Source organism: Corapipo altera, unplaced genomic scaffold (assembly GCF_003945725.1).
Source record: "Corapipo altera isolate COAL_440 unplaced genomic scaffold, ASM394572v1 71, whole genome shotgun sequence".
NCBI classification, from domain to species: domain Eukaryota; kingdom Metazoa; phylum Chordata; class Aves; order Passeriformes; family Pipridae; genus Corapipo; species Corapipo altera.
The window spans coordinates 5,040,909-5,060,139 of record NW_020884916.1 but is presented as its reverse complement, the minus strand read 5'-3'; the positions used below and the strand labels follow the sequence as shown (position 1 = coordinate 5,060,139).

The 19,231-nt window shown below is 45.6% G+C and overlaps 1 protein-coding gene across 1 annotated transcript in view; it reads left to right on the top strand.

Annotated features, from left to right (window-relative positions):
- Positions 1–298: 298 nt before the first annotated feature.
- PKNOX2 (PBX/knotted 1 homeobox 2) overlaps positions 299–19,231 on the top strand; it is a 52,733-nt gene continuing 33,800 nt past the window's right edge. The window contains exons 1-3 of the mRNA XM_027655542.1: positions 299–365; positions 15,478–15,629; positions 15,953–16,038. The gene's annotated coding sequence lies outside the window, so the exon portion shown is untranslated. The remainder of the gene's footprint in view (positions 366–15,477; positions 15,630–15,952; positions 16,039–19,231) is intronic.

Sequence of the window (19,231 nt, the reverse complement as noted above, 5' to 3'; positions counted from 1 at the left end):
CTGGGGGAAAAAAATAAAAAGAGAAAAAGAGAAATTTGGAGGAGATGTAAAGGTGATGGAGGGCGGCCGAGCCGCGCCGTCGAGGGTGATGGAGCTGCGAGATTTGGGATGAGAAACTTGGCCAGTAATAATTCCAAAACTGCCAGTTTTCATCCCATTTTCTAACACTGTGTGTTTACGCTCTGCTCCTGGAACCAGAAAAATTGGTAAAATTCTATTTTTGTTTTTGTTTTTGTTTTTGTTGTTGTTTTTTTTTTTTTCCCCAGCAACTGCCCTGAATTGCTTGCCTTTTATTTGGTTTCTTTTCCATTTTTTTTCCTCATTTGTTTCGTTGGCAACGCATGGCCAAGGCTGGAATTTAAAAGGTGAGATCACTGGATAATTGCATTTGTATTGGATAAAACCCCCCACACCCCGTGCACGTGTTCCCTGCAGCCAGCACAAGCGTGGTAAAAACCTCACAGTTCCATTTCCTCCCAGTTTGCCAAAACTGATGGAGGTGAGTTGTCATCCATGCAAAATACAGGGAAAATCTCCTCCCCAAATTTAAATGTTGCCTCTTTTAAAGGAGAAAAACCTCAAGTTTCTCAAGGCTTTTTTTCCCCCCTGTTAAAGAAAATCAGTATGTTGGAAACGATTCTGGATGGTGGAAGGGGCTTCCTGAACCCTGGAAATAACTGGTGAAAAAAAGAGTTCAGAGGGCCTACAATATCAAAAATCCCTTTCTCTTCTCTTCCCATGGAGCTGTAACAGACTATGGTAACAAATATTTGGCTCAGATTGTGTTTTGGTGATTACAGTTTGTCAGAAAATATCATTTGCATCCTGGAGGAAATATTGTATTTTAGCTTTGTTTTGATTCCAAGAAGTCAAAATATTGATTTTTTTATAATTTTATATATATATATTTAATTTTTCTTTCCATGATGAAGTTCCAAAGGCATTTTCTGTTTGGACACATGGAAGCAAAAAACTATCGGCACCGTCTGCAGACATGAAATGTTTTGACATTTTAAAATGTTAGTTTCCAATTGACATTTCAACATAAAATAGCATTAAAATGGCACCGAGTGAAGCTGTTGATTCAAACCAAAAATTAAATTTCATTGAGGCATTTCAAAACCGAATGGTTTTTTCCCATTCTGAACTAGCTCTTTGGGAAAAGGAGCATTTATTCCTGAAGAAATCAGATGTTTCCCCCCCTTTTTTGGTATTAAACAGTCCTGACCCACTTTGTTGTGGGACGGTGGTCACTGCATGGACCACCCCCAGCTGCTCACTTAGAGACACCAAAAAAGGGATTTTTCCATCTAATTTTGGATAAATCACCACGTATTCTAATTTTGGATAAATGCCCAAATAATTCACATCCACTGGAAAAAAAACCCCCCGAACTTGCCTTTATTCCTACATTGGTTGATGGCCAACGACGTTGGAGGTGGGATGGATCTATTCAACAGGGAGCAGCTGCGTAGGAGATCCGCCAATAATGTCTCATCAGAGAGCTGAAAAGCTACAGCGACCCTCAAAGTCGCTTTTACTCTTATTTTTCTCAGTCCTTGCAGCTCCCATTTAATGGTAAATTAATGGGGGCAAACATGGAGCACCAACAAACCAGCCATGTCCAGCCTGGGTGGCCATGTGGCACGTTGATCTCAGCGACGCGTTGACTTGCATCCGTTCCCAGTTCATTAATTAGCTCCTCTTCTCATTGATTTCAGTTATTTTTTTGGCAGGTCGTGATTCTGGGCAGGTTTTGGGCATCTTGGAGGACCGCCTAGGAAAAGGGTAAAGGCAGGGAGGGATTTGGAAGTTGTGGTGGTTTGGGTGTTTTCTCTGGTGCTGATGGAAGGGTCGAGGCACGGCGCTCTCTTTTCACTCATCGTCATTGGAAGTGGTCGGGAGGAGTCTTCTTGTGGGTTTGGTTGGAGAAACAGCACTTCTGAATACCCAAAATGTGGTGATCATCTGCAGCTGGAGAAGGTGGAAGAAGGTTATTACTTCTTCTCATGGTTCTTCTGCCATCAACCCAACAAAGAAAGACAAAACCTTCCTTTTTTAGGGTTTGTCTCTAGATCCTCCAGTGGTGCTTAATCAGTATCTCTCAAGTGGAAATCCTCATGTTTTTTCCCTGAGAAGTTTTTACCCTCTGACTTTGTCTCACAGGCTACTCCTCTTGGAAGAGACCTCGTGGCTTCTTTCCACGAGTTAGAACTGAGAAATATTTAATAAAGAGGTGATTTAAGCTTTGAGAGAATTTCCATATGAAAAATTGCCATTTCCACTGGGTCATACAATAGTTTCCTAGAAGGATCTTCTCAAATTTGACCAGAATTGACGGCCAAGGCTGCAACTGCAGAGCACTCTTTCCACCCAAATTGCTGGACGGGATTATAATTATTCTCTTTCTGGAGGTTTCTTGCAGTTTCTGAAGTCACTTTATGGTGGCATTTGATTTTTATGGCGTCTTTAGGCAGTTGGCTTGAGTCCTGCTTCTTCATCAGCTTGGGTCTGGGTCTTCTCTGTGGGACCAACACTTTACTCATTGCCATTGCAGTCATCAGGGTAGGGTTGGGTCTTTGAAGGGTCGATGTGTCACCTGTTGTAGTCATCAACACAGAGCTGGGTCTTCTCTGGAGGGTCAATGTGTTACTCATTGATGTTGTTTAATAACTACTCAAATTGTGTCAGCAAAGGCTTCATAACCACGGTTTCTTGGGGAAGCAGAACATCTATTTTCAAGTTCTTTCTGCAGTTCGCCCTTTTCCTGCTTGGAATTTGACTAAAAATAGGGAAATTCTCAAATTGCTTGGAAACGAAAGTACTGAAAGATCTGGGAACATCCTGACGTTGCTTTCTTGGACTTCCATTGCCTTCCATTCATTGTCTTCCATTCATTTTCTTCCATTCATTTTCTTTCAATATTAATCAGCATAAGTTAATGTGTCAATGGTGTGGGTTGACACCACACATGACCCTCCACAAGGTAAATGCCTCATCCACGCTTGCTCTCAAACTGTCAGCTTTCAGGAAAAAACCCAGAAAACATCCAACGTGCATCGAGGGCGGACATTGGTAATAACACCTCGTACCGAGGGGCAGAGATCACATGCAGCTCAAATCTATCATAGCCTTACTGCAGGCTATTAATAGTTTATTAACTCCATTTAAACTCTGCCTTAATGCTCCTGGTGTGCCAAGTGTCTCTGTGTAGAAATTATTAAGAAAAGAGGTTTTTTTAATTGAATTATGGAGCGGTGCTGGGGCACGTTTGCAACCCGGACCATGCCCTGCAAATATTCTGTGTGCATTTGTGTGCAATGTAATATTGGTGAATCTGGGGGGGGATGTACTCCCTGGTTACATAGGGATCGAGCCATCACTGGGAAAAAAGTGCTTCTCAGGAGGTTGTTTCCAGCAGCATTTCTGGCTGAGCCAACCCACAGCCTGGGTTTTTGCATGAGCAGCCCAAAGTGGGCTGAAGCTTGCAGGGATGAATATTTGGAGCTGATCACCTTGGAGTAACTCTGGTGAGGGGAAAGCCCTGAGGTTTAGAAATCTATTCCCATCACAAGAAGAGTTTTTCCAACCTGTTCCTACTCAAAGCTTGAGGAAGAGCGCGTGGATGGCGAAAAATTCCCCACTGCTGGAACATTTTATGCCTCAGAGATGGGAACTTACAATTTATATCTGCTCTTATTGCTGGTCCCCTCATTTAATCTCAGGCACTCCCTTCCTGCCCAAGCACAGGAAAATACTTTTAAAATTCGTTTTCTACCCCTCTTTTCACTTTGCTGTGATGTTTCTTTGTCTCCCGTCGGTCCCCGGGTACTGAGAGTCAAACCGGGACATTAATATTGATGCCGACCTCGGTTATTAGGAGCTGCATTTCCGAGTGTGCCGGCAGCATATAAATACTATTACCGGGTAATTAGTGAGCATCAAGCTGAGGCTGGATGGAGCAAGGCTTGGTGTCCTACTTTTGGGGCTTTTTTGATTTTTTTTGATTTTTTTTTATTGGGTTGTTGGGGTTTTGCCCCAAGATGGAGATGGAGAAATGGAAATCCCAACTCGGCAGCACCTGGGTGCTCAATGAAACATAAAGAAGCGAAAAAGAGAGGAAAAACTGGAGGAAAAAAATATCTTCCAGTGCTTTTCCTTTTTGAAAATCTCCTGTATTTGAAATGCAAAATAATTTTGGAGTTTCTTATTCATTTTCCTTTTTTTTTCCCCCTCCTTCTTGATTACTTCTATCCCTTCTTGCTGGATTTCTTGCTTTGCAATTTCTCTTCCAATGCCCCACTTTAATTTTGCTCCACTGGTGCTATAAAAGTTTGGAAAAGCTTCAGTATTGCCAAGGGGCAAATGAAACCAGGATACTCTGCTTGGATGCACCTGAAAAATAGGTACTCCTTGCATTCCTCACTCTCCAGCCCTTTCTGGGTGTGGGAAACCCTTTTATTTCATCCTCTCCCCCTTTCACTTCTACGCAGTAAATACAAAAAGGGTTTTTCCATCCAAACAGGGGTGAGGAGACATCCCAGGGTCATCAAATCCTTCCCTTTATCCCAGAGTGGGGCTTTGATTGAAACGCCATGTGAATAATTTAGGGGCGTTTTGCATCTTTTATACCTCTGAACTTCCACTAAAAGGCGTTTTGAGTTGCTGCTGCTGGCGAAATAGTGTCTGAAGGTGAACAACCCCTCAATTTTGCATGAACTAAAAGGGGATGGGGATGGGGAGTTGGGCTTTGCCTGCAAAGGCAGGGAGCTTTAGTGCATGAATTTCTTGTATTAACATGGGAGCAAAACAGTGGCTCCCTGCTTTGGGGGGTAAATCACTGCAGCTCACTGAACCCGGGGCTGCAACCTCAACTTCTTGCCCCTTGTTACCGTCCCCCCTTTTTCAATTGCAGCTCAGTTGCCGGCTTTCCCTCAGCATGGGGGTGTTCTGGGTCAAATCTCCTCATTTTCAGAACCTCTTCATGGGTTGAGGCTTTTAATAGGTTTGCTGGGAGAAGGCACAGCCTCGTTAGCGGCGCGCTAATGGGAGCACGGCTGCATCCCCCACCTGTGGATGCTCACAGAGGGCTTTCATGGTGCTAAACTGAAAGAGAGGAGGTTTAGATATTAGGAAGAAATTCTTCCCTGTGAGAGTGGTGAGCCCCTGGCACAGGCTGCCCAGAAAACATCCCTGGAAATATCCAAGGCCAGACTGGGCGGGACTTGGAGAAATTTGGTTTAGTGGGAGGTGTCCCTGCCTGTGGCAGAGGGTTTGGAATTGAATGGTCTTTAAGATCCCTTCAAACCCAAATCATTCTGGGATTCTGGGATTCTCTGACTTTTCCTTTCGGGGCCGACTTCCTCCCAGGGCTACGTGAGCAGCAATATGTGGGTTTGACAGGGTGTCTGCATCAAGTTGCTGGAAAAGATTTTAAATTCCTGGCTAATTTCTTTTCCTTCAAACAAATGAATCTTCCGAAGGGCCTTTCCTCACAGCTGCTAAGCCATTTAATTTATCTGAGCCATTTACAATTTGTGATGGGGCTGTTAATAGCCTGATGTGGGGATCAACACCACTTAGACGCAGGGGTTGGTTTCTTTCTCTCTCTCTTTTTTTTTTTTTCCTTTTTTTTTGGCCTTTCGGGTTTTAATTTCTGGCTGGATTTGCCCCCAGAGGCGCAGAGCTGTGTTTGGAAAACGTCAGCTCCTTCTCCCCAGCCCCTTTGTCATGCTGGGGCAGCTCGGGCTGAAAGCGCAAACCGCAGCCCACCCATGGGGACGTGCTGCCCTGCTACTACTTAACTGCTTCAAAGTACCTGTCTGTGATATGAAACATGCCATAAAATGAATATATTCCAGATGTTCCCAGCCAGTTCCCCTCAGCTTCCCCAGCCACCTGAAGGCAGCCGACACAGTGAGGTTCCTCAGTCCCCACTGCCTCACTCGCTGCCAGAAGGAGCAGAGTGGTGGCTCATTTGGGGTTGCAGTTTGGGAGGTGGCCATTACCAAACCAGAGTAGTGCCCCCAGGTCCTGCTCAGTGCAGGGTGGGGTGAAGACTCCAGCCACTGATGTCCCAGGGGGTGATTGCCCTTTGTGGCATTGGGGAAAAAGGGGTTTGCATCCTTGGGTTGTGGGGGGGCTCTTTGTCCTCATAGCTGGAGGGGGTCTCTTTTTCTGTGGAAGTTCTTCGTTCTTGGGTTGGGGTATCTCCATCCTTGGAGTCTGCAGAATCTCCATCCTCAGGGCTCTGAGGGTCCTTGAGTTTTGGGGATATACATTCTTAGGGTTCAGGTCCCAGTACTCACGGTTAGGAGGATCTCCATCCTCGAGGTTTGTGAGTCTCCATCCTTGGGTTTTGGTGATCTCCATCTGCAGGGTTGAGGGATTCCCATCCTTGAGGTTAGGAGGATCCATCCTTGTGTTTTGTGGAGCTCCAGTCTTGAGGCCTGGGCATCTTCACCTTCAGAGCTGTGGGGGGTGTCTCCATCTGTGGGTTGTAGGGGTCTTCTTCCTTGGGTTTGGGGGGGAATCTTCATCCTTGGGGTTGGCAGATCTCCATCCTTGGGGTAGGGGGTTCTCCATCCTTGAAGGTTCTCCATCCTCAGAGTTGAGGGAATCTCCACCCATCTCTGTCCTTCATCCTGGATGAAGCTACAACCCACAACCTCCTTCATACCACAACCTCCACCTTGCATAGGAGCTGTGGGCGGGTGCAGCCAGGCTCATACCCTTGGACAACTGCCATTTTGGGATGTTTGGAACCTCTGAGCAGGCCAGGTTCCCAACCTTCCAGCCAGCTCAGCAAATATGACCCTAATTTATTTAAAAGCTCCAGAGAGAACACGTTGGGGGGTGTGTTTGCTGTGGAATCGGGGATGTCCAGGAGACACACCAACAATTTCCTTGGTACGCCCTGTGTTAGGTACTGGTTGGCTGGGAGGACCATGGAAAAGCTGGAATAACAACCATGTAGAAGGCAATGAAGTAGGTACAAAAGCTAAAATTACTATTCACCGCTAATATGTTGCATGGCACTAATTAATTTTTAAACAGTCTTGCTGGGGACTTCATTGCTAAAACATGATGTTTTCTCCTCCGGCACCATAACTGTTAACTCAAAACAAAGCAGAAGGAAGTCAGGAAGGATGAGGAACTGTGGATCAGTCAGGCTGCTTCCAAATTGCCTGCTCTGATGGCCAAATCCTGCCCCTGTGCCTGGGGGGGATGCTCTGGTGCTCTGTTACACCCCTCCACAGGGAATTTTTTGGGAGTGGGGAGTCAAATCCAGCTGGGATTGCAGAAATGTTGTGTCTGAGTTGTGAGTGTGCTGGGAGCAAGTGAAAAGTTATTTTTGACTCTGTTCTCACCTGTCTCACTTTATCCTGTGAGCGTGGCTTTCCCTGGATATTTTTAGCCATGTTTTATTACTGGTCTCACAAGCCTCAGACTGGGGGATTATTGCCAGTGCACTCACTCACACTTAAGTTATTTAATAACACAGTCTTTGTGAGTGCTAAGAAAAGACTTTCCTCAATGTTTTCATTGCTGCTGACATCTAGATCAACACCCAAATATATTTATTTGACATTTCCCATCACTCAGTCTATGACGTATTGCCCCTGAAATGGCCTGAGCTGGTAATACTTTATCTTCCACTTATGTTTAATTATTCTTTAATTATTTGGATGCTTTTCTTGTCACCACCTTGAGTTCACCTGGTAATTCCAGCCTTTTAAGCTCCATCTTCTCCAAAAGAAGGGAAATTGAGCGAGCTTCTGCAAAGTTTATTTAAAAAAAAAAAAAAAGAAAGAAAAAAAGATCAAGTTTGATGGTTTCATTTCCACCTTTTCTATTTTAAAACCAGTAAACGTGGCGGCTTGGGGGGCAAACCTCCCCCCTGCCGTTCTGTGGGGGCTGATGGTACCAGGATGTGGCCTGAACCAAAAGGCTGAGTGTGAAAAAAATTACAATTGCACCATTGAAAAGGGTTTTTTTTTTTATTTTTTTATTTTTTTTGTGGTGTTTGCTGTTGGGGAGAGGCTTTGCCACGTGCTGGTAGCAGCCCTGGGGTCACGGAGGGCTGCGAGCGAGGGGAGCGTGTGCACCCCCAGACGGGGCCATTTCTCTTTCCATCTGGGAAAAGGGATGTGGCATCTGGTTTCACTCCCAGCAGCTGGCAGCTTGAAGCCTGTGTTTTTTGCGTGGTGTGGAGTAAAGAGAAAATAAAGTGTCGAATTGTTTGGCATTATCAAGGATTTCTGCTCCCCAGGACTCCTGCATAAAGAGATGGAAATTTTAGCTGCCGGAGCCAAGAAACACACAGAAGTATATGAATTTATTACATTTTATCTCATTCCCCTGCAAACAGCGCTGGAAATGTCAAAAGATCATCTATTGTTTCATCGTTTAGAGAGAATTTTTGTTTTCCAGTTGTAATTTCTTTGATGCCTGGCTGTGGGGAAGGAAGAGAAATTGGAGCGGGAGCTGGCAGGGCTGTGGCAGGTTGAACGTGCAGGTTTGCCTGGCCATGGAGCCACGTGCATTTAAATTTCTCACATCCCGGGTTTTTAATTTAACAAATGTAATTAAGGCTGGGGTAGGTAGGTACTCGGATTATTCATTTACTCCAGATGGAAAAAAAATTAAATTGAATGCAAATTCCGTAATCAGACATGAAGTTGAGGATGTCAGACGTGATGGGGAAGTGTCAGCACATTAATCGGACCGCTTTCCCTAAACAGCACCCGAATCTGAGAGCCAGGGATTATTTGAATAATTGAGGTGGCATTTGATAAGATATCTGATTGCTGATATCTCCTTAAGACGGAGCCCTAATTGTAATTCTCCATCAAGAAGGATTAATCTGCGTAACAGGGTGCCCTGGGAATAGTGTGGTGTCAGGCTCCCTCCCTGGAGTTTTGGTTTTTTATCAAGGGCTGCCATGCCCAGGGAAGGTGCCAAAGAGATTTATTACTTCTCCTGTTACTTTATATGTGAGCCAGGAGGTCGTCAGGTAGCACAGCTTGGCACGGGGGATCCAGACATCCAAGGCTGCCTGAGTCCCACGGCCACCAGCGTTGGATCTGTGTTTTGGAGGTACCTCCCATCATCAGACAAGGATGCATTGTTGCATCTTGATGTCACTTCTTTGTGTCTTCAGCGCACAGTTAGACCCTTTTTTCCCCTGTAAAATGAAGACAAACTGTCCTGACTTCAGCAGTTATTGGAGGACCATGACTCCATCCACAACATCATCTGATGGGATCCAACCTTGATGCTCTTGGAAAACTGTTGGGGGTTGATGGGCATTGACTCCCAACTCAGCCTTGGCTGGGGTGATGTCATGGTTTAGGACTGATACCCCCCAGTTTAGTGCTTCTACTGAGACTCTCCAAACCATGCTCCCCCTCCCCCGTGGTGGGATGGAGAGGGGAATTGGAGACACAAAAGGCAAAGATCACAGGGTGACAGGAGAACAATTTACTGGAAACACCAATGAGATAAGAAAAAGAGCATTACCAATATTAATAACAAAAGTGTACAACCAAATGTCAGCTGCCAGATTGAGTGGAAACTCTTCTTGCTACCTGTCATGGTTCCAGAGTTAATTTTTGCAGCTGTCACTTGGTTGTAATCATAGAGTGCTTTTCTTGTGGAGTCCTTTTCATTGCCAGCACCACTGGCTCCTCTTAAAACCAGAAGGGTGGGGGAATAGGGTGGAGTTTCTCCTTGAATCCCACAACCTGGCTGAGATTAGAAAGGATTTAAAGCGGTGAAAATGACAATTAAAAAAAAATTAACATATCCATGTTGAGGGTCCAGTCTTGCAAACAAATAATCATGGTCTTTCTTTCCCTCCTCTGTCTAGCAGCAAGTGAAAAAAACAAAAGGGAAGAAGAGAGGAAAGAGGGCAAAGGGATAAAGAGTTTGCTGGTGGGTTTTTGTTGTTGGTTTGTTTTCTTTTTAAAGATTGAATATTTTGAAACAAAATGTAAAGGCAAATCCTTCCCTGTGAGGGTGGTGAGGCCCTGGCACAGGTTGCCCAGAGAAGCTGTGGCTGCCCCATCCCTGGAAGTGTCCAAGGCCAGGTTGGACGGGGCTTGGAGCAACCTGGGCTAGTGGAAGGTGTCCCTGCCCATGACAGGGAGTTGGAACAAGATGAGCTTTAAGGTCCCTTCCAACCCAAACCAGTCTGGGATTCTGTGAATTCTATGTAATAAAAAAAAAAGGGAGTGTTGGGAAGAAAATAATCCTTAGCCCTCCTGCAGTCAGTGGGTTGCCCGGCAGTGATGAGGATATATTGTATTTTTCCTGTCTCTAAAGTAAAGCCAAATGCAGAGATTTCTCATTTCTTCCTTTTGTCCTACCATCCCATCTCCTCCTGTGGCCACTCCTGATAAATGGGTGATTTTAGCCAAGCTCTGGGCGGTGCATTCGCGACCAGAAAAGTGTGATTTCCTATTAAAACCAAAAATTTAAAAGCCCCAACTTAAATCACTTGGGTGTTATCTTAAGGCTGCAAATTGCTTGTTTGCTCCTCCAGCTGGAGCTGTTAATTCAGAACAATTAAGGCACCCTTTAAAACCCAGACAAGGCATGTGGAGGCGGTCCTGGGGAAAAGAGCCTGTTTGGGATGGAGCACCTCAGAGCTGGCAAAAGTGGATAACTCCACTTTGTCTTCCCTTTGAGATCCTGGCAGGTGTTGTGGGGAATGACATGGACACTGGGGAGTTTAACCCCCAGAACTCCTGTTGAATGCTGTGGGATTCTCAAAGCAAGAACCAGCTGGGTCTCTGGATCCAAGTAGAAATTAAGTGCTGATGTTTGTTGTTGGGACAAACTAAGAGGGTGCTGTCACCACCCTGCCCATCCTTCAGATATTTCTCCTTGATGAAGAAATATTGAATCCTAGAGTGAATCCTAAAATAATGCCTAGATTTTTTGAGGAGCCCCTTTGCAATGCCATGAAATACCTCCCTGGCTGCATCCTTTAAGGCTTTTTGCAGCATCATTTTGGACACCTGCCATCTATTTTCTCAGGTTCCCTTCTGACTTTTGATGCAGGTGAAGAACAAAAGCCCAAATCCGGAAATAGCCCCCAAAATACAGCAGTTCAATCTGCTTAAGATACTGAGCTGAGCTCAACCTGCTTAAAATATCCCTGGGCCAAGGAGCAAGGAGGACATAAAGCACTGTTAGACTTCTGTGGGATGCTGTTCAAAAATGCAATTGTTGCATTTTTGCAGCCCAGTGGTGGCTTATGGGATGGTCCATCCTTATTTCCACCCTTACCTGCATTCATCCATGTATCCTTTCACCCATGAATGTACCTGTTCATCCTTGCATCCATATGATCAGATGCACAGGATGAGCCTGTGCATCCCTACATCTCTGCTTTCACACATCTCTAAATATATGCATGCTTGCATCTGTGCATCCTCACATCTGTGCATCCTCACATCTGTGCATCCTTGCATCCACCCATCCATCATTTTTGGTCCTGTACCTCTGACCATAACTATACACAAATTTTATAAATAGCGCCCAAGAATTTGTTTTAAACATGGAAAAAAACCTCCACAAATCCAAATGTGAATCTTTACAGGAACTGGCATGGCTCGACACGCAGCAGCTTTTTGCATCCCCTGCAAATGATGGGAAAATGTCCTTTTCCACCCCAAAGTTGGCACAAGGATTTCGGGTTTGGGGACCCCTGTAGCATAAGCCCCTCAAAACCTGTGTCTGCCTGAGCTGTGAAAGCCAAGCAGGTCGTCTTTAAGAGCTTTTTCTGCAAAGCCTTTCCTGTTATTCCCCCATCCGAGGATGGATGTAGGCAGCAGCATCGGCAAATCTGAATAACTAATCAGAGTCCTCATTAACCCCCCGCCGAGATGCTCAAACATTCACTTTGCTGTTTGTGAAGCAGGGGAAAAAAAAAAAAAAAAGAAAAAGAAGGAAAAAGGGGGAAAAAAAAAACCCCTGCACAAGCCACCCTGCATTAAAATTGATGTGTTGTTAATCCCACTGTTCCAGACCTCGTGGGTACTGAATTTTCCTCCGTCTCGCCCGGGGCCGAACGGTGTGGTGCTGCTTCTGTGGGGCACTTTGCCTTTCCATTATTTATCAGCACAGCATAGCTTTTGTTCCCTGGATCCAGATGTGTTCACGTGTGCACATCCTGGGTGAGGGTGTCCAGTATTTCCCTCCATATCCCTCTGGATAATGGGAGTCGCCTGGGGCGGGGCTCCACCGATGGACTTGTCTCTCCCGGCCGTGTTTGGCCTCAAAGCAGCTTTGCTTTTGCAGAAATGCAGGAGTATTGCACATGTCTGGGCATGTCTCCAATCTTTCACTCTCTCTGAAGAACAGTGGGGTTTGTGCATCACCAATTTTAACTTGTGGGAGCGGGGAGGATGAAAACACCGTATTCCTCCTGGAGCATCCCCAACACCCAGGCCCAGCCCTTCCCCAGAAGTTGAAGGTGCTACAGAAATTGCACTCTGGGGGGAAAAACTGAGTACACCAAAGGTTTTTATTATCATAGTCCTTGTCATAGATGGCAGCAGGTGTTGCCAAAGTATTTGGAGGGTTGTGATCATCTCTTGGAGCTCCTTGAAGGGTCAATGGAAATTTGAGCTTTGATTTCTGCATTTATACTGTTTTCCTCACATACAGGGTTTCTTCAGTTGGCCCCATGGATGTGGAGTTTGGGGCCTGTACAGCTTGTGTGGGGTATAAAAATATTTCATCAAAACCCAGTGTTACTGGGATTTTCACAATTTGTGGTTTCCACTTAAGTCAGAGGAGCTGGCATTAAATTTATTAAAAAATGATAGTCACAATTAAACAGCACTGACATGGTGGGGTTTGGAAGCATCACGGTGTGCTCACATTGGAAGAAGCAAAGTGACATGCTGGGAAAATCTGCCTTGCTTCAAAATCCTAGACTTTTTGCAAAACTCCCGGGTTTTGATTTGCTAAATGTCAGCTTTATCCTCATTCCCTTACTCTTCATTAAATCTTTATTAACAGGGCTGCCCTTGGCTTTTTTGCAGCCGGGGAACAGGCTGAGGTCCCAGGATAGTGGGCTGTTCTGTTGGAGGCTATTCAGGTCAACCAGATAAGGATTTAGGGCATTTGAGGGGGGGGGGGGGGCTGATGACTTGCCAGAAATGGTGTCTCGTTTATGATCCTGGGGCAGCTGCTGAGTGACACCACGAGCGCCCGGGACACCGCGTTGTCTCGCTGGCCTGCGTCGCCTGCGGTGGAGCATCTTGGAGGAGGCATCTCCTCCGTTCCCTTTTGCATCAGGAGGACTTCAAAGGCCTCTGCTAAACTTCAAAGGCTGCCTTTTGAAGTTGCTAAAAGTGCGCGCCGGCTCAAAAAGACTTCTCTCCCTCTGCAAGGATGTTCGGGGAGGTGTCCCTGGTGGGGTTGGCTCTTGGTGCTCTTGGTGACGGGGACAAAAATGGCATCATTTGTGCAGAAGTTGCACAATATTTTTGCTCTACATGCATGCAACCTCCAAGACCTCAGCCCTGATCACCTCCAAGGATGAAAATCAGTCTACTAGAGCTCTTTTAACACTGACAGAGCCTTATTTGTCTGCTCTTTTTCCTCCAGTCCTCACGTTTCGTTCACGCAGCAAGCCCAGATGAAAAAGTCTTTCCTGTGGGATGGAAAAAAGCCTTTACAGGGATGAAGGATTGCTGCAAAAAATGAGCTTTTTAATCACGATGTCAGGACAAATCCAGTGAAAATCAGCTCCTGGGTTCTCAGTATGTATTTGGTGTCAGCCCATGCATACTCCTTCAAGATGAGCCTTAATTCTTTATCACAAATAACCCTCATATTTCACCTGCTGTTGTGGTGGAAGAGTTTTGGACTCAGGCCCTTCTGAGCATTGAGTGTAACCCAGATGAGGTCACTAAATCTCTTGGCAGGACCTACAGTGGCCTGAGAAATCAAGAGGCACCTTGACCTTTTATCCCTTTCACTGAGTTTTCCAGGTTTGGGGGTTTCTGCCCTGTTTTGCCCTGAAATCACCCAGTTGTTTCTGTATCTCTCATTGGTCAACCACCTTGGTGATGTCCAGGTTTCCAGGAACTGCACTTCCCATGCAACTTCGTCTCTTGGACCCGTGTTCCCGGCTTAGATGATGGACACGGGCTGTGAGGGCACAGAAATGCCTGTGGTGTTGTTGCAAGGGGTTTGGGATGGAATTAAAGCCGGGGGAAACAGTTCTCATGGATCTCTCAGCTGGCCTCACCACACAAGATGTAGCTCTCTGCTGGTAATGTGTGGTAGAGGCGCATCCCTGAGGTGTATCCTGGGAATCCAAGGAGCTCTAGAGGTGCTGTGCATGTTGGTAGTGAGTTGAAGGAGCATCTGAGGAGCTCTGGAGAGGTGGTGTATAACTAGAGGTGCATATATCAGATATACATTCAAATCAGCAGTTCAGCACATCAAGGGGTACATACCTATATATATTAGACATATATCAACAGTCTGAGAAGCTCTGTAACAGGGTATATATATATATTTCAGGGTAGGTATATCAGATGCATATTGAAGATCTGAGGAGCTCTCTGGGGGTGATGTGTACCAAGAGACATATATCAGACATCTGTCAGAGCTCTGAGGAGCTCTCTGGAGGTGGTGTGTGCCAGGCCAGATGTATCAGATGCGTGATGGAGACTCGAGGAGCTCCAGCCAGGTGACATATATCAGAGTTGTGTCTGTCAGAGGAGAGGGTGAGGAGCTGTGCTGGTGAGGAGCTGTCTCGAGCTGGTTTGGATCAGGGTAGATATATCAGCTGTAGACTGAAGATCAGAGGAGCTTGGCAGAGATTATGTGTATTAAGGGACATATATCAGACCTATATTGGAGGTCTGAGGAGCTCTCTACCAGGTGATATATGTCAGGGTAAATATATCAGACACATATTGGAGATCTCAGGTGATGTTTATCACCTGACAGAGAGGTAATATCTGGAGGTGATGTATGCTGAGGGACATTTATTAGATGGGTATTGGAGATCTGAGGGTCTTGCTAGAGGTGATGGATGTTGTGAGGTCTGGTGAATTTTTTCTCTTATTCCTTTTTTTTTGCAGTCAGACACAAACCACCCCCGTGTTGGTGGCTGTACTGATCCTTGCTCAGTCCATCTTTGTTCTTGCCCTGAAACTGCTGAAATCTAGAAATCCCCACCTTATAAAGGCCGGATTCTTGGTAGTTGCAACATCATCCCTAACATCTGTGGGGACTTGGCCTTATTGAATTGCGGCTGGGAACTCCCCATTTGTAAGTTAATGGCTCTTCCCAGACACTCTGTCTGAGCCCAAGTATAAAAGCACATTTACACTCAAGCAAAGATTATAATTAAGCAGGGAAATGGCAACAGCCAGTGTGAAATGGGGGCAAGGCCAAGAGCGATGTTGTTTCATTGCTTTTTCCCTTTTTTCTGCTTTTCAGACCCGGGTTGTAGCAGTAACCCTCAGTGAGATCTTACACCAAGGACTCACCATCTCCCAGGAGCTGAAAAGGACAGGACAGGACTGTGCCAACCTCCATCCTCTGTGGATAGACCATCAACGGGCACACCTTCGTTTGCTGGACACGTCCCGGTTCGACCCCTAAAATTCTGATTTAGTTTTTGTCCTTTCTGGGAGATGTTCAAACACACTGGGGCAAAACCCTGCTCTAGATTAGACATCAGTCCTGCCTTCACCTCCCAGGGATATTCCCACCTAAGTTTTCCTTGATTCCTCCTATTTTCCCCATCATCCTTCAAAAAAATGCTTTAAGAGTGGACTTGCCCACCACAGCTTTGCTGCCACTGCCAAAAGCCCTCTCCTAGTACAGACCTTCATCCTCTGCTTAATATTTTACCTTCTTGTGTCATCATTTTTTTCACAATATTCAAACATTTCATCCTTTGCTTTCCCAGGTTGTGATTCCCATCCAGAAAATCTAGTTTTCGGGGAGGTGGGAGGACACTTCCAGGGCAGTGGCTCCCTGAGCACCCCACAAACAGTAAGCGTTCTTCTCTTTATATTAATTAAGCAATTATATGTGTTAATTGTGCAATTATATATACTAATTGAGTGGGTTGTGTTGAGTCATGACCTCAGTGTGGCTTTATTTGGGGGAATTTCTGTTGTTTTCTGGTACACTTAAATTGTATCAACCCTTCCCTGAATGCAGTGAGGGGAGAATTACACTTTTATACTGTTTTTTTAAGAAATCAGTCTGTGCAGGGAGTCTTGATTTGAAGCTCAAGTGTCAATAACATGTTGTTAAGAGCCCTACGAGCCATAGCCAGCCTGGAGGAAAACACAGATATATTTTTGTGAAAATACTCTGAAATATGGGCTGTTATTACTGCAAAATTTTGGCACAGCCAGCAGTAGAATGAGGAGGAATGGTCACTAGCTAAAAATAACTGAAATGCAGAGCTTAAAATAAGATATATGTGAAACCAAGGGTCTCACAGTCCTTTGGTCAACCCTGCTCACTAAAATTAGGGCTTGACAGAGTGACAAATGTCACTGTGCCAAAACCGGAGGCACCCGGGGGGTGACAAAGAAAATAAAACCCCATTGGCTGCAAATTTCCTCCTGTAGGAGCAAAGAGAAATCTTTGGTCACTGAAAACGGAGGTGCCACCTTCAATTCCTGCAAATGCCCTGCAAAAGTGCCTGGTTTGTGCTTAAACTGGTGATATTGAGGGCGGGGGTTTCTCAGGGGAAAGCCCAAAACCTTCAGTCAGTCCACGGTGAGCATCTTTTCTTGGAGTGTTTTCTTTTGAGTCTTATCTCCTTTGAAAGTCCCTTTTAATAAAAAGAGCAGCCACTAAGGGCGGGATTGTTTCTCCCAGGCTGCCCTTTCAGCCCCGATTCTTACCAGTGACCTTCCCCTGGCCAAAAAAACCCCACATGATGAAGGAAGTGATGGATTTCTCCTTAGTCTGATTTCAACCATGTTCTGATTCTGAGGCTGGGTTCACTTTGAAATGACTTTTCGGATGAGTTTGTGGGGGCTTGGGGTCACCTCCACCTTTTGGGGGGATCCTGCCTGCCTTGATGCCTTCTTTCCAGTCTGTATTTCGATGAGAGCTGCCTGGTGCTCGTGCCGATCCCTGCTCAGTCCATCTTTGTTCTTCCACTGAAATTGCTGAAATCTAGAAATCCCCACCTTATAAAGGCCGGATTTTTGGTAGTTGCAACATCATCTCTAACATCTGTGGGGACTTGGCCTTATTGAATTGCAGCTGGGAGCTCCCCATTTGTAAGTTAATGGCTCTTCCCCAGTTCACTCTGTCTGAGCCCAAGTATAAGAGCACATTTACACTCAAGCAAAGATTATATAGAAGGGCTTTGTAACCTGCCCTTTATTTTGGGCACATTGGGTTGTTCTCTTTGGTGGAAACCGAGCCTGTGGAGAACACGAGCATGTGACTGCTGAGGACACAAATGCAACCTGACTTGGAAGTATCTCCAGCAAGAAGACCAAACCGAAACCAGCTCGACAAATTGTGCCAGCAAGGTCTGGGCACCTCCCACTAAAGGCACTGAAAGATGTGATGATGGGTGTCCACCTAATTACCTTCTGGAACATGAGGCTGGCATTGCTCTAAGTGGTTAATGATAGAAATTACATATCTTGATGACTTCTTCTGAGAAACAGCTTGGTTTCCCTTGGATTTCTCCACCTTGTGTGTTGGTCCCCCCAATTTCCAGGCACAAAACTGTCTCAGCTTTCCTCCTCCTGAAGCCCACATGACCAGGGAGATGCACCTCAGAGGCCAGGCCATATCTTTTGTCACCATGTTGTGAAAAAATCTGGCACATCTGTCTCACACCATGAACACTTTCCAGTCCTTTTTTGACCCCAATTTCCTCATCGTGTTGAGGTCAGACCAGTCTGAGGTTTACTCCCATTTGGAATAAATGGAGAAGTTGTTAACTGTTATTAAGCATCATTAAAGGAGTTTGAAACCCCTTGTAACTCCCTAGCTGGCTGGAGCTTGTATAAATCACCATGTCACATCTCAGACTTCTCTTTTGTCATCAAGGCTAGAAATATGGCAAAAAAATTGAGTTTCAATAGGCAAATGAAACGTGTTTCAATTGAGGTGATTAATCCAGGGGCTCCCATAGCAGTCCTTAGTGTCTTGGCTCGGGGTTTGGGTAGGGACAACTCTCTGCAGGTACCAGAAAGCCTGGAATGCCTCAATAAAACCCATATTTTTTGTCTTCTGGTTGGTAGAGTCACTTCTTTTAGGGAATTTTACATTTTTAAAAAGAAATTCAGGGAGGAGGAAGACTGGGAGGAGACAGAGAACTGTGAGAGAGGGATGTGAAGCAGAAACTCAGCAAGTCAGGAGTTCTGATTTATCTGCCATATGGGAAAGAGGAAAACAGCCAGCTCCAGGGGGATTTCTTTCCCTCTCCCAAAGTGAAAATTTCCAAGCATGATAGCAGGATATAGAGAGAAATGAGGCAGATTTAAGGGAGGAGAGGGTTTTATTAAGTGTGCTGTGGTATTGCTCTTTTTGGGGGTTTCCCATGAGGTGGGGAAATCTTTGCACACTGCCACCTGTGTTTCTGCAGTTGGGTTGGCTCTGCTACTTTTAGCCCAAGTCCTACGAGTCCACCAAAAAGCAGGTTCCTGTCTGTGTTCACCTGCTGCTACTCGTGCCAGTGTTGGGAGAATTGCATGAAGCCCATGAGCTTTGATTTGCAAAGTGAGCACCCCAAAAGGGCATCAAAATTAAAGCTACATTTAAAACCACGAAAAATGGCAGTGTGGGTCACGGGGTGTTCGTGGGCTGCAGGAACAGCTGCAAAAGGTCCTCGCGTGGTTTGTGGTGGCACCTTTGCTAGAATTGGTGGTGCACGTCTGTGTGGAGGTTGTGGGTGGGTCTTGCACTGCTGTTGGTCTGATTGGCACTTGTGCTGGTGGAGAAATTGGTGGTTGTGGTTTAGGAATGGTGTTCCCCAGTTTAGTGCTTCCCCCACACACACCACATCTCCGAAACCACGCGCTGCTCACTCGCTTCCCCTCCCTCCCGTTCCACCCCTGGGTGGCTGGAGGGGATAACTAGGGGCACTAAAGACAAAGATCACAGGTTGAGATAAGAACAATTTACTGGAAACAGCAATGAGATAAAAAAATGAACAGTAGCAGCAACAATATTAGTTACAGAAGTGTATGAAAGAGAGAAT